The sequence below is a fragment of the Pagrus pagrus genome (genome assembly GCF_965226575.1).
Source record: "Pagrus pagrus genome assembly, chromosome: 20".
Taxonomy (NCBI): Eukaryota; Metazoa; Chordata; class Actinopteri; order Spariformes; family Sparidae; genus Pagrus; species Pagrus pagrus.
Genome location: NC_140207.1, coordinates 16,626,825 through 16,640,544, shown reverse-complemented (window position 1 = coordinate 16,640,544; position 13,720 = coordinate 16,626,825). Strand labels below are relative to the sequence as shown.

The window sequence follows — 13,720 nt, the reverse complement described above, 5'->3', positions numbered from 1 at the left end:
CAGTATCTTTTAAATCCCATGTGCAACATATTAAAATCAGACAGAACTGTACCTTGTAAACAGCTTAGATTTTTTTTTGTACTGGCGTACAGTATACCGGCACGCTAATTCCTAGCAGTGCATGAGTCCTATGGGGCCTGATCCGTGGCAGGTAAAGAGACAGGTTGTGTTTGTGATCATGCATACATATGTATAATCCTGATGGCAGGCTTGTTTATGACTCTTTGTGTGTGTGTGTGTGTGTGTGTGTGTGTGTGTGTGTGTGTGTGTGTGTGTGTGTGTGTGTGTGTGTGTTGGGGGCTCACACACACCTGTAATGCGCTGCCCCTCTGTGTTAGGGTGAGAGCAAGCGGAGCGTGTAACACGTTATATAGGTCATGTAACTCGAAGTCATCCATGTGTGAAGATCATGGAAGCTCTGTGCCGTACTGGAGAAGGCTCGAATGTCTGATCACATGCATTATGATAGATCTAACACATCATATTAACTGAAAGACAAAATAGTATATTCACATGCACAGACAGTAAATATAACCCCAACCTCAACCCCGACCCTAACCCCAAACTGTACCCTAACACTAACCCTAACCCAGATCCCCAACCCTGACACTAACCCCATCCCTAACCCAATACTGCCAGGTATAGGTAGCCCTTTTGGGAGACTTTTGAAGGGTATGTGTGTGTCTCTGTGTGTGTATGGGTGCCATATGGACCACAATGCAAACATTAACTCTCACACCACAGACTTATACCAGGGCGAACCTCATGCACGCACACACCAAGTCACACACACACAAACTTCACAAACACCCACTCAGATTCGCAAAGAGGAGGAAGTTTTTCAAGCAGTTTGCAAAACTCAAGGTGACCCCCTAATTGGCTGCGTAATTATGATTCGTCTAAAATTACCGGAAAAAAAGGAAAAAAAGGCAAACTCATTCAGCGGGCCATGAGTGGCAGGGTCAAGCTGAAGGAGAGGTTTAATTTGGTGGTGTATCGATGTCACCCCACACTTATAAACGGTTAGCCAAACACAACTCTAGGCACTTCACCGAGAAAACAGTGGGAGCCATTACCCCAGCTTGCAATTAGAGACACTGCATCAACTGCAAACCAGACGGCCCCATGAGTAGAAAGGACCTCATTGTCATAATGTCAAAGAGTCACGAGGGCAGAGAGAAAGAAGACTAGTTAGGAACATTTAAAGAAAATGTGTGTGTGCGTGTGAGTCTAAAGGGGAGGTGGGGACGCGGGGATGCATCTCTTCAACGCTAATTAAGACGCTCATTAGTGGAATCGTCTCAACTGCGCCTTGCCTCTAGCTTGGCCTCGGCCCACACTGGGGGAAACTGATTACCTGAATTCCTTAAGTAATCAGCACCTCTGCTAGGCAGCAATCAGTCTGTTTGGATAGTGTGTGTATGTTGATTTGCTGCTTTTCCCCCCTCTTTATGAGGAAAACACAAGTGAGGAGTGTGTAGAAAAAATCCTAGATTTCTTCCTATGTCGTGGTTTCATTATACAGTAAGAGCTCGCAAACATTTGAAGTCATGAGGGGAAAAACTAAGTGAGAAAACATCCTTTCCCACCGCACTGGTCACAGGAAGTGTGCCTATGACCCCGTCGAGGATTTCTTAAACCCAGCTGTACAGCGGTGATAGAAGCACCGTGGATTGAGCCTCTGTACTCTAAGTCACTTTGGTTAAACACACCTGCTTAAATTCCCCTGTGTGGTGTGCATGTGCATGTATTTTGGCTTGCATGAAAATAGATTTTTTTGATGTTAGCCATGCCACCATCCTACGCTAATTAGCACGTGAAATCCAGTTGACAAGACTAGACAAAAGCCTGAAAAGGTGTTTGTGTGTTCGGTTTGGGTGATGCCATTACATGCAATGCACCATGGCTCTCAGGATGTATCACTGCTGAGACACAAAAAGGAAAGAGCATTAGAGGGGCCTGTCTGCTCGACACTACTCTGTTCTGGTCTGTTGTGTTGCGTTATGGTGCTAGCCTGGCTTCTAGCCCTAGCTTGAGTGCTCTCTCCACTCCACCATTGTTCCATTTGATAGCACTAAGTGACTGATTTAGGTTCAATGCCTGCATGGAGCAGACAGGCCAGCTGTGGGTTAAGCAGATAGCATTCAAGTGAGCTAACCCAATTCAAACCCAATCAAGCCGGGATTTATTGTTGGGGTCTGTATTTAGAAATCTGATAGAGTCTGCATCAGTCCCTTGACTTGCATCAGGAGAGACGGGCCTTATTTCTTTTAGCGGAGGACTATAAACGGCAAACCATGTTTTCCAGCAGGGACATAAATTTCAGAATTTGTAGACATTACCGCAAATGCACGCGGAGAATGGGAGGGAGGGACAGGGGCACAGGAAGTGGGGATGGCACAGCTGCAGACGAGGCTCCATGGTTCACAAATATAGTCTGTCTGTCTTTCTGGGAGAAGATGCGATTTCACACCTACCGAATCACACCATACCACATATGAATGCAGAATAAAAGCAATCAGTACTTAAATGCAGGCGCCTGTGGAAGGCTTTTCTTTTTAAGAATCCACTGTGACTTGTAATAAAATTTGACTGACCTGTCAATCATTTTTATTCAAGTGCGTGCAAATATAAAGTCTGTCAGGAGATGGATTTGGAATTCTTTAGCTGTTTTGTTAGTTTGAGGCCAAAAAATAGGCATCACTGCCTCGGAGATAAAAGGATACATACATCTAAAAGGGATATTCTTTTGTGTTATATTTAAAAAGTGACCCATATTCATACCTAAATTAGGATTTGAACTTGCAACTAACAGCTAAAAAAGAGGGCAGATGGTTTCTGGGAATTGAATAGTAATTTTCCACTGGGTGACAGGCTGGTCTAGTAATAGCTATACAGTGTATTTTATATATTTATCTCACATGTCCTTGACTGTCACAAATATCAGTGTCTGACATTTTCATCCATTTTGTGACATGTTGGATATAAACACAGTGTCTAGAGTTGACCATTATTAGAAAAGGACATTTCTGCTCTGACCCCATCCAGCATGTCCCTGCTGACAACCACAACAGTTCCCAAAACTCGACCCCATGACCTCGCAGAAAACTTTGCTATGTTCGGATGATAATCAAAACACAGTGTCAAAATGGGACCTAATCACAGGCCTAGAGAGTCACTCACAGATAACTAACGTGTGCCTTAATCCACCATTTTGAAACGCTTCCGTGAGGGGCAGAGGTGGAAGAAGTACTAAGATCTTTAGCAGCGGGAGACGAGGCTGCCAAGCCAGAGTTCAAATCTGTGTTCAACATTTGTAAATGTTAAACCACTGGATGTTTTTTATGAGGGACCGCAGTGTTCCAACACTTGGAAATGTGACAACACAGGATATTTTTAAGGAGACCTCGGCACTACTTTCAGCCATGTTTGTGGCAACAAAAAACTGGTATTTTTGACAGGAAGTCAGGCAAACTCAGGCCGCGTTTATGGCGACAAAACTGGTATTTTAAGCCAAAACTATATGTTTTCCTGACCCTAACCAGAGGATAGAGGCAGCATTGTGACACGAGAAAAATTGAAAATGTTTAACTTATCTGTGTTTTTGCAGAAATGTACTTACTACCACTACTACTTACTGTACTTACTATGTTTTTTGTTGATCATATATTATATTTGTAACTGGTTCTGCAAAATAACTAGTAACTTATTAAACATGTGTAGTGGAGTAAAAAGCACGGTATTTCACTTTGAATTGTAGTGTAATACAAGTACAAAGGAGCAGAAAATGGAAATAATCAAGTAAAGTACACTTCAATTCAGAACTTGAGTAAATTTACTTAGATACTTTCCACCACTGATGAGCGGGGACGCATCACTGAATATTAATAAAAAGAATAATAACAAGGCCCTTGTTATTATGGCTCTTAGGTATTAAATATCAAACTTTTATTGTGAAAAGTTTAAGTATACATGTGGCCACCTAAGTAAATGTTTTGTGAGTGATAGAAATACCTGTGTGTGCTTCTGTGTGCGACCGAACTGAAACGACGAGGGAGGGAAACGTCTCAATGGGCAGGCAGACTGAGCCGGGCTGGCGACAGTCCAGCACAGGAGCCTAAGGCGTGGGCACGAACGGGCCTGTCAGTCCCCCTGATCCTTTAATGATTGATCCAAACTAGATAGCCATCATTACCATTCGTGCACTCTCTCTTCCCCAGGTCTCCCTCCCTCTGTCTAATTTTACCTTCCATTTGCATGTTCCCATGAACTAATTAAATCTTTCCCCTGTCTCTCTCCACCTCTCCCTCTCTCCGTCTCTCGTTCTCTCTCTGTGTCCATTGGTATGAAAAATAATGCGGCACATTTTTGGCACATTATTATGTATGAAATGTGAGGGAATAATGTATTCCAGTTGGTTGAAGTTCTCCAGACCCTGCTTGTAATGAGCGCCACAGAAGTAGACACAGCGAGTGCTATACCTCCATTTTCTCCCCCTCTCCTTCTCTCTCGCTATCTTCCCTCTTAAAGACGAAAGTTGCTGACCTTCCCACTGTCTGCCACCCACGCGCTTTCTCCATCCGCTTCCCACCCTTTGCGCAGTCACACATCGGAGGACTGGGCGTTTTCCTCCTGCCACCGCCATGATCATTTTGGTTTGTAGTTCTGTCCCACTTGGCTTTAATTTACAGTGGGAAAATAATTAGAATCTCACTTTTGCGAAGAGTGGAGTGAAAATGTAAACAATGCTTCCCTGCGGGCGGGTGCTTCATCACTTTGACAGGTGCATTTGAATTTGCCTGGGTGGCGGACAGGCTTGGTTATTTATGTGTCAGTCGCACATGGAAGCCCCGGCTGTGGCTGGGACTACGGTTGGGACTGAGACTAGGGAAGAGATTGGAGATCTGTGGCGTGGGGGATATAGGTTTTGATTTGGGAGAACACTGAGGGTGGTTTTGGACCTGGTACTTGGAATGGGGCTGTGGCTGGTTCTGGCACTTAGAAAGGGTGATGTCAGGATTGGGAAAGGAGCTGGATGTGGAGCTTGTGCTATGGTGGAAGACAGATTTATAGCTGTAACAGACTGGAAAGAGTACTAGTACTAATACCTGGAAGAAGTTGAAATTAGGATGTGAAGTATAGCTCGGTCTGGCCAAGGGAATTTGGATGTGGATGGTGCTTGAGCAGGTTTGGAAATAAACAGGAAAAACCATATATGGGCTTGGCTGGTGCCGGCATCTTGTAATAAGTCTGGAGTATTTTCAGCACTCACATCCTTTGAAATGTTTATAAGGTGCCAAGTCATCTAGTTATTAGCCAGTTTTCTCTAAATACATTTTGATGTTGTACCAAAGATGAACCAAATCTGAGTCACAGAAGTGTTGGCATCATAACTTACGTAGGAAGCATTTAGAACTACATATTTGAGCAGTTCTGGTTGTTGTTGGTGGGATACTTCATTTGGACCACTGCAGCTGGTAAAGTTGAGACCTCCGACTGTCCTGAAGTCTGGTGCTGAAGCAACCACACAATCATTTCAAATATGCCTGAACATTCAAAGAGAGCTTGGAAACCATCCACTCCATGTTCACATATTCATTCAATATTTATTTGTTTGCTCTCTTTGTATTGTTTACAGCTTGTATATAGACTTTATATAGAGTTTTACTTATTTACATTTATTTACTTACTTTCACATACTAGTGTACAACACAGTCCTGACTATCTTAATTCTCGACCATTCTTCACCTTTATTTGTTCAGTTTTTATTATCCCGTTGTCTATTCCTGTGTAAGGACATGAGAGCAATGAAAAACTGGTGTTAAATTCCTTGTATGTGTACACATTGGCCAAGGTAGCTGATTCTGATGTTCTCTATCACAGTGAATTGATATAAAACAAACTTTTTGTCTCTGATTTTATTTAGATTAAACAGAGACATCGGTCAACATTGTATCAAAACCTTTCATTGCCAGTTTTCATCCTACAATGTCTGCAATAGACCGAATCACTGTGACATGGTAATAACAACAACTACCTCCAGCTGGAAAACTGGCTGTTTGTTTGCATTGTGGAGATATGTACTGTAAACTTATTTGTGTTGCCATTTTAACCGTAACGTTAAAGATTTAAAGAGTAAAACACGGTGGTCCGACCCATCTGAAGTTTCTACTGTGTGTATTTTATGTATCATGTTGCTTTGCCAGCGTCTTTAATATCTACCCAACAGCACATCTCGTCTAATTGCTAGTTTGGGGTAAACTTAAGCTGTCATTTTTTTTTAGCCTGTGGCCCAACAGATTAATTAGGTCTCCAACTCAACGTTTGTGAAAGTTTTGTTATTAATAAGCTACGACAGCATCAAACATCATTTCATATGAATCAGATAATACACTTTGAAATAGCATCTTTCAAAAAGACGGTTAAATTGTGATGCAGGGGTTTGCTACCAGGAAGTTATCATAGACAAATATTGTGGTTTGGTCTATTGAACCTATGTCATACAACTCCAGGCCGTCTACACTGCTTGCCTTGCACAGACCTAGTCGTGGGAATGGACCAGGCTTACTAGTGCCAATGATGCTTGTCATTAATAATGAATGAGAGATTTAAGGATCATTCTTTTGTATCAAGCAAATATAATATCAGAGCAATAGGAACTGCTTAGGAGGGGAGGTTCAGTACCACTTGGCTGACAATGATAATCTGTCAGCATTCTCGAATGTATGTCTAATAGAAATGGCTAATCTGCTAACCCTGACCCTAACTGCTGTATGAAAGCTACTGTTTGTAAAAACGGATGACTATATTGATTTTAATAGCCTTTTTCTTTCTGTCTCTTATTTATATTGTGGCTGTAATGTTGTTAGGTGTTACCATTTGACACAGATTTGTCGCTACATTTCAAAACAAAAGGCAGTGACAACATGAAAAGCACAGATAGAGCAGAAAGGAGCATCAATGATTATTGCCAAGTGAGAGAAGAGGTAGACATGGTTGCTTCTTTTGTCCACAGATCCTCATCCACACGCACACACACACACACGCACATAGGAACACTCATCTACATGCTAACACATACACACACACAGACACACACACATCCATGCTCACAAACAGACAAAGCCTCACACAGTGAGGCAACGCATGCGTGCATCTCCAGGGCCTGCGGGCGCTTGGGGCTAGGCAGCAGGGAGTGGGGGGTGGGAGGGAGGGAAGGGAGGGTTGTGGGGAGATGGAGAGGAAGGGGGGAGGAGGGGGGAGAGGAGTGTGCACTGTGCAGAGGCTCTCTAAGCTATAGAGGGTCAATCCCTCCACTCCACCACCACCGCCGCCGCCGCTGTCTGTCAGAGCTGGCCCGGGCTCAAGGCCTGTTTGCTGAGCGCTGGGTTCACTACCACAGACTGTATGTAGGCACACACACACACACACACACACACACACAGGCCAACACAGGCTCATGGACACTCGCACACATACGGTTCACATGCTCACAATTTGAAATAATAGGCATGGATACAGTAGTACAGATGCACAAGGTTTATACGTCGGGAGTCACACTGAACAAATGCTCATTCACAGGGATGTTAATGCATGCACTGGCTTCATGCAACACACACACACACACACACACACACACACACACACAAGGCCAAGACATGCTACAGCACATTGCACATGGCTGGGAACAGACCAAACCACAAAGCATAAAAGACCACCGACATACATGCATGGATAAGCCAAGCAATGTCAGCCATTAGGATGGAAATAGATATGCTATTATTGTAAATTTGGCCAATATGTGGACGGTCGGCAGATATAATTGGAGCAGCTTGAAAATGGCATGGATGCACACTGTCTGCGTTGGGCCTGATTTGGCTGAAGCAAAGGTCTGCGTCTGGTTAAACGCACCACTGGACAAGACAGGCTACCCATTCATATTTGCATGCAGGGACACACACAGAAGCACACACACAGAGTGACAAAATGGCTAGTACGCTACAGTGGCTTTCATCCACCCTCCTCTCATTATATAAAGCAAAGATCACCATATTTCAACCTGAGTAATCATAGTTAAAGTGCAAAAGTAGCACAGACCAAATTGGACTTCGAGAAAAAAAAAAAAAGATAAACAAGCAACGATGACTATATTTACAGTCAGAATAAACCGAACAACTTTAAAAGAGATTATCCAGTGAGATAGTATCTCTGAGTGCCTGAGATAATCCAGAAAATAAGATATGCATAATTCACTGTTACTAATCTTCTTAGCAGAAAATAAAGCCTACTCCCATGCAGCCTACAGTAAACAACTCGGATAGTAGCCCATCTTTTACTTCCACGCCACGTCTGACTCAGCCAGGGCCCCAAGGAGATCACTTTTCCAGGTTTGTTCTGGAGCACATTAGAGTTTACCTGCAACTTTATTTAACAAAGGAAAATGTGCGCGCTCCGCTCTGTTCACCATGACTGAGAGTTACGTTTAGATCACATTTCTTCAAGTCAAGGGTCACTTACAAAGAGGATGAAAACACTGAGCGCATTAAAGGTGCAGTGTGTAGGATTTGGCAGGATTTAGGAGGCTCTATTAGCAGAAATGGAATGTAATAGTCCACTATGTTTCACCACCTTGTTTTACAGAAGCCCAAAATGGACAAACCAAACAAAACCAAACACTCTGTTTTTTATGTTTTTAGCTGCCACTGTAGGGGAGGGTGAGGTGAGGGCTATTTTATTGGTTGCAAATTTCAACCACACTGCTAGATGCCACTAAATCCTTCATGCTGGACCTTAAACTATTGATTCCAACTGCAAATACATACATACATAAACCTGCAACACCACAAAACATAAGCCAGATGGAAGTGTTGCAATAGCACAATGCATTTGTGTAAGTGGAAATATTAGCAAGAAGATGAAATAAAGGAATAATGTGAAGAATAACTGTGAATTCACATCTTCAACCAGAGGCCAATCAGCACAACTATTTGAATTTTTATGAAATCTTACACCAGATGAATTCATAGGTGTAGCCTCCTCCTGCTAATCCTTGCAAATGTATTTTACTCACTTAAGGTGTACGGAACACGTATTTTAAGACGTTGTGCTCGATTCTCAAAACGTCAGGAGCCCAGGCTTCGTATTAAGATGCTGCAGACAGATGCCAAAGTTGAGTGTTGCCTTTGATATCCAAAATTTGACTTTGGAGTAGCTTCAACCTAATCAGGCCTCGGAGGCTGGAGGTGATAAGTATCCAAGCCAATAACTGAAATGAGAGCTGGGAATCGGTAAGAAGCGCAGACACATGCACGCACATGCACGCACATGCACACACATGCACACTGTCTCTTTAAGGTTATGAGTGAAACCCTTATGAAAAAAAAAAAAAAAAAAACCTCCAAATGTCTATCTCTCCTCGGGATGTCATGTGGGGCTGTTAAGACGCGACACCTGTCACAATCACCAGACCTTCCTCATCCCCTCCGGGCCGCAGGAGGCGGCCAAGGTCAAACTCTTTAAAGGAAAGGAAGGGAGAAAGGGGAAAAGAAGTGACTAACGACGGACAGTCACAAAGAATCAGATCTGTCAAGTGAAAGCTGTAAAAACCTCGGCGGAGTCAGAGGCTGCATATGCATCTCTGTATGTGTGTCTGAGTGAGCATTACATTCTGCATTGTCTCCGTGTGTTCGCAAATTACTGCGCATGTGGTACATTTCTTCTTCTAATGTAATTAACTTTCCACTGCAATCACATCCTACACAAGTCACATCAATCAGTGAAGCGTTTTGCTTAAACTATACTTTATATCCACACGACAGATATGAGCCAGGTGCTTTGGTCGCAAAACCTCCAGCGTAAGATGAGCCCTCTTTATTTTTGGCTCCGTGACTGCAGTGCTCACTCTGCAATAGTCCAATTTGTTGCCTTCTGTTTTACATTATGGGATGGCAAGGGAACAGGCTCCGTAGGTCTTGCCCTGATGGGGGAGGAAGGAGGGGAGGTAGGAGGGTGAGGAGAAGAAGGGACGGACGGAGGAGCGTTTCAAAGCAGTGAAAACCTGGCGTCAGTAACTTCTTCCAGCTGGACATGTTTTGACAGCTGACGGGCGAAGCTTCATATTATGAAGAAATTAAAGGAGAAAATCTCTTTCTCATTGATGGAGCCACAAGAGACAAGTGTCCGAAACAATCTGAAGAACACAGTGTTTGGAGATAATCTCAGAGAATCTCAGCCTGATCCTTTTTTGTGACACCGAGGTCGACCATACTGCCGGCTGCTGACTTAAGGCACTTCCTTCTTTTGACTCTCTTTCGCTCCCTCGCTCCCTCCCTCTTCTCCCTCTGACAGAAAAGCCTGCCCAGGCCCGGGCTTTGGTAGATAATGACATCCTCTCCCTGGATTAATTGTGAGGGACACATTAAGCAATGGGGCTGACACTCCCTGTAATTAAACTGTTCACACCGACGAGTTCATACTGGAACACTTTCTCCTTTCTCTCTCAGTCTGCCGCGCTGGAACTGTGGGCCTGTTTAGAATTGGGATGAGACATTAAAGTGGCTGTTTGTGAGGTTAGCCGGCTCATCACCTGGTGGAATTTATGCAAAAACAGGAGTAGCCCTTTTCCATACACATGTGCTGGCTTGGCATTACTCGGTTTGGTCGGTGTGTCAAATGGTAGTGGTCTGCATCTCCATTATAGCAGCCTTACCTGCATGAGGGTGTGTCTATTACTGATGGCATACGTGTCTTGAGCCATGTTTAAAAGCAGCAACTCTTAAGCACTATTTATTATTGCACTCTGCAGAGATTGTTGGTTGTTAGCAGTTAACGTTTCTGCAAACCACAGATATGTCCAAGGTTGACATTTGTTGCAAATGTGGCCTATCATGTTCGCATTAGGTGCTTATTAGCTGACTTTCACATCAGGAGGTGGAGGGGATGGTTGTGGCGTTATTAAAGCCAACAAGGCTACCAAACAGCCAACACCTGAGCACCTGGGGACATTTCCAGCTGCTCTTATGGCGAAAAAAACGGGTGTTTCTTCACGAGACCTGAGGGTATTTCGAGCCATTTTAGTGGCGTGAAAAGCAGGTGGTTGTTGAAGGAGACCATCTCCATTTGTTATTGTGGTGACCAAAACAAGTGTTTTTAGCCAAACCATGATGTTTTCCTAACCCTAACTAGGTGGTTATTGGGCCTAAACCTGAGCAGAGCACATGCACAGTGCTGTGACAGGAGAGAAATAAGAACTTCAAATTAAACAAATGTAAAGTTGCAACATAAAGAAATGTTCAGTTTGAATGTATCTGTTATGGATGAGGAAATGGATCTAGAAGAGGAAGAAAATTACAATTCATACCCAAATGATGACAAAGCCCGCAGAATGTCACCGCAACCTGCTTTGAGCACATTTATGTAAACTGGTAATGGAAACGCAAATCAACATAACATGGTTTGACTTGGACCGGCCAAAAATGCCAATGGAATAGCCCTAGAGGAACCTTAAGGGTATAATTTGTGAAATGGCCAGTATTCAAAGGTAGCTCCAAAAACATAGGGGGTAGCATATCACCAGAGTTCCTGACAGCTGCTGCTCCTTTGCAGGTATCCCCGGCTGGTGTTATGATGAGTTGACTAGGCAATTAAGCTCGTCTTAGTTCGGTAACTTGAATTTTTGAGTTTTTTTTTTTCATTCTCACACTAACAGCTGCCATTTATCTGTCAGCCAAAACTACGGGGGCTATCGGTAAAGGTGGTATTACAGACAGGATGGACTGGGGTTGCTGGTTAGCATGCTAACTTCAATAGACATCTCTGCAACACAGTACATAGACGTCTTTGACATAACGTCAACACTGTTGTTTCTTCACATTCTGTCAATTGGCCTGACATGTATCAATACATATATCCGGATATAACAATTATGGAAGATGTAATGTATGTAGCACTGTACAAAGCATATTGCATCTGCTAAGAATGATTTTCATCTGATTTATTTACTGCTAAACAAAATACAGTTACCATGACATTACCTCTCCTGGTTGAAAAAGAGAGCTAGAAATTGCAACCATTTAAAAGACAGTAAAGGTGTCAGGAGTCGCTCTCCACTCGTGAAGAATATAGTTCCTCTGTGGCTGCAAAACAAGAAACAGTAGCCAGAACCTCCTGGATGCATAAATGTCAAATCCTCAAACATAAGATGACTCCTACTTTTTCAAATGTAATGTCTAGAGAAAGACGTTACATATCTTACATAATCCATAGACACTGTGATCTTTGAGAGAGGCTTTACCCTCTGACTGGGCTCTGTGGGCTTTGGAGATGCAGCCCCTTCTGTGATTAGAATAAACCAAAACAGACAGTGTTGCCACTAATACAAAAAAAAAATAGCGTGCAGTCACAGTGATCGCCTTTTTCACATATTTCCCACCCTTTGTTTGTTAAACATCCGAAATTACCTGTGTCTGCAGACCGACTGAGTAATAGCTCACCTTGTGTCCATGCCCTCACATGCCCAGGTCTCTTGAGAAAGCTATTGTGTACGGTGCTAAACAGAGGTCAGAGAAGAGGCATGTGTGTCATAGAGAACAATGCTGACTGAAAAAGGAGTGCAAGGGACGGAGTAATGGAGAACAGCTCGGCTCCCATAGCTCATTTAAGCTATAGAGGTAAGCTCAGGGAACGTGTGCACAAAAGGCCCTGCAAACAGCGAGTATTTGTTCTATTTTAATCTCGCACTACTTCAAATCGGTCAGTCTGCGTGGTTGTCTTTCGCGTCCATAAAATCTTCTACGTGTGAATTGAGAAGGAGGTGAGAGTGTACGCGAGTGTTTGATCTTTATCTGTTTTTACTCGTCTCCTTTTTTAACCACTGTGCCCCGCTTTCACACATTACTGCCCAGCGAAGTCCATGACCTTTTCAGGAACACAGGCACGTAGCTTTTGCAGTCATATCTCATATTGAGCTCCCTAATGCTCCGACTGTGGAAGCTGTGCTTGCTGCTACGTCGCCCCTGTCTCCTTGCCTGCCTGCCTGCCTGCCATCGCCCGGGGCCATTGGGGGCCCACAGCGCTGTCCGCAAAAAAAAAAGAAAGAAGAAAAGCGTTGGCTGTAATTGAAGAAGCCACTCTAATGTGACACGCACATGCAAGCGTGCAAGAGGTTTGCTTATATGTACTCACACGTACATATGTGCATGATAGTCACACAGTGTAACCTTTGGAAGAGGTTATGGGGGGTTGGGAGGACTCCGGTGACCTCACGCTTACACAAATGCACATACACACCCACACACACACACACCATAGACCAATAGTTGCCCTCTGACTCTACCCGACCTCCTGCGCAGCTGAAGCACTCAGCTCCTCCTCTCCTCTCCTGGTGTTCCTGTGTTGCTGTTATGGGTTCCTGTGGAGGAGCTGAGGGTTCTATTGTTGTGTGACAGCGGTTCCTGTGTATCCTGTCACGGCCCGCCGCTCCCTCTGTCCGCCTTCCTCTCCAAAGCTTTTTCTTCCTTTTCTCGAGTTTAGATTTGCATCTCAGGTGGCCTCAAACTCACTTTACTGTACCATTTGCCCAGCAAGAGAGAGGGATACACCAGGTGAAGCGCTGCTTGATGAGTAGTGCGTGCATTGTTGTCAGTGTTTCACAAGTTTATGATCTGCAGTGAACTGAACCACTTATCATATTATTTTGTCTGAAAGGCAAAACAGAATATTT

The 13,720-nt window shown here is 43.7% G+C and overlaps 1 protein-coding gene across 1 annotated transcript in view; it reads right to left on the bottom strand.

Moving 5' to 3' along the window:
• ofcc1 (orofacial cleft 1 candidate 1) overlaps positions 1-13,720 on the bottom strand; it is a gene marked incomplete at both ends in the record, with an annotated part of 192,902 nt that overhangs the window by 20,524 nt on the left and 158,658 nt on the right. The gene's annotated exons all lie outside the window — the stretch shown is intronic.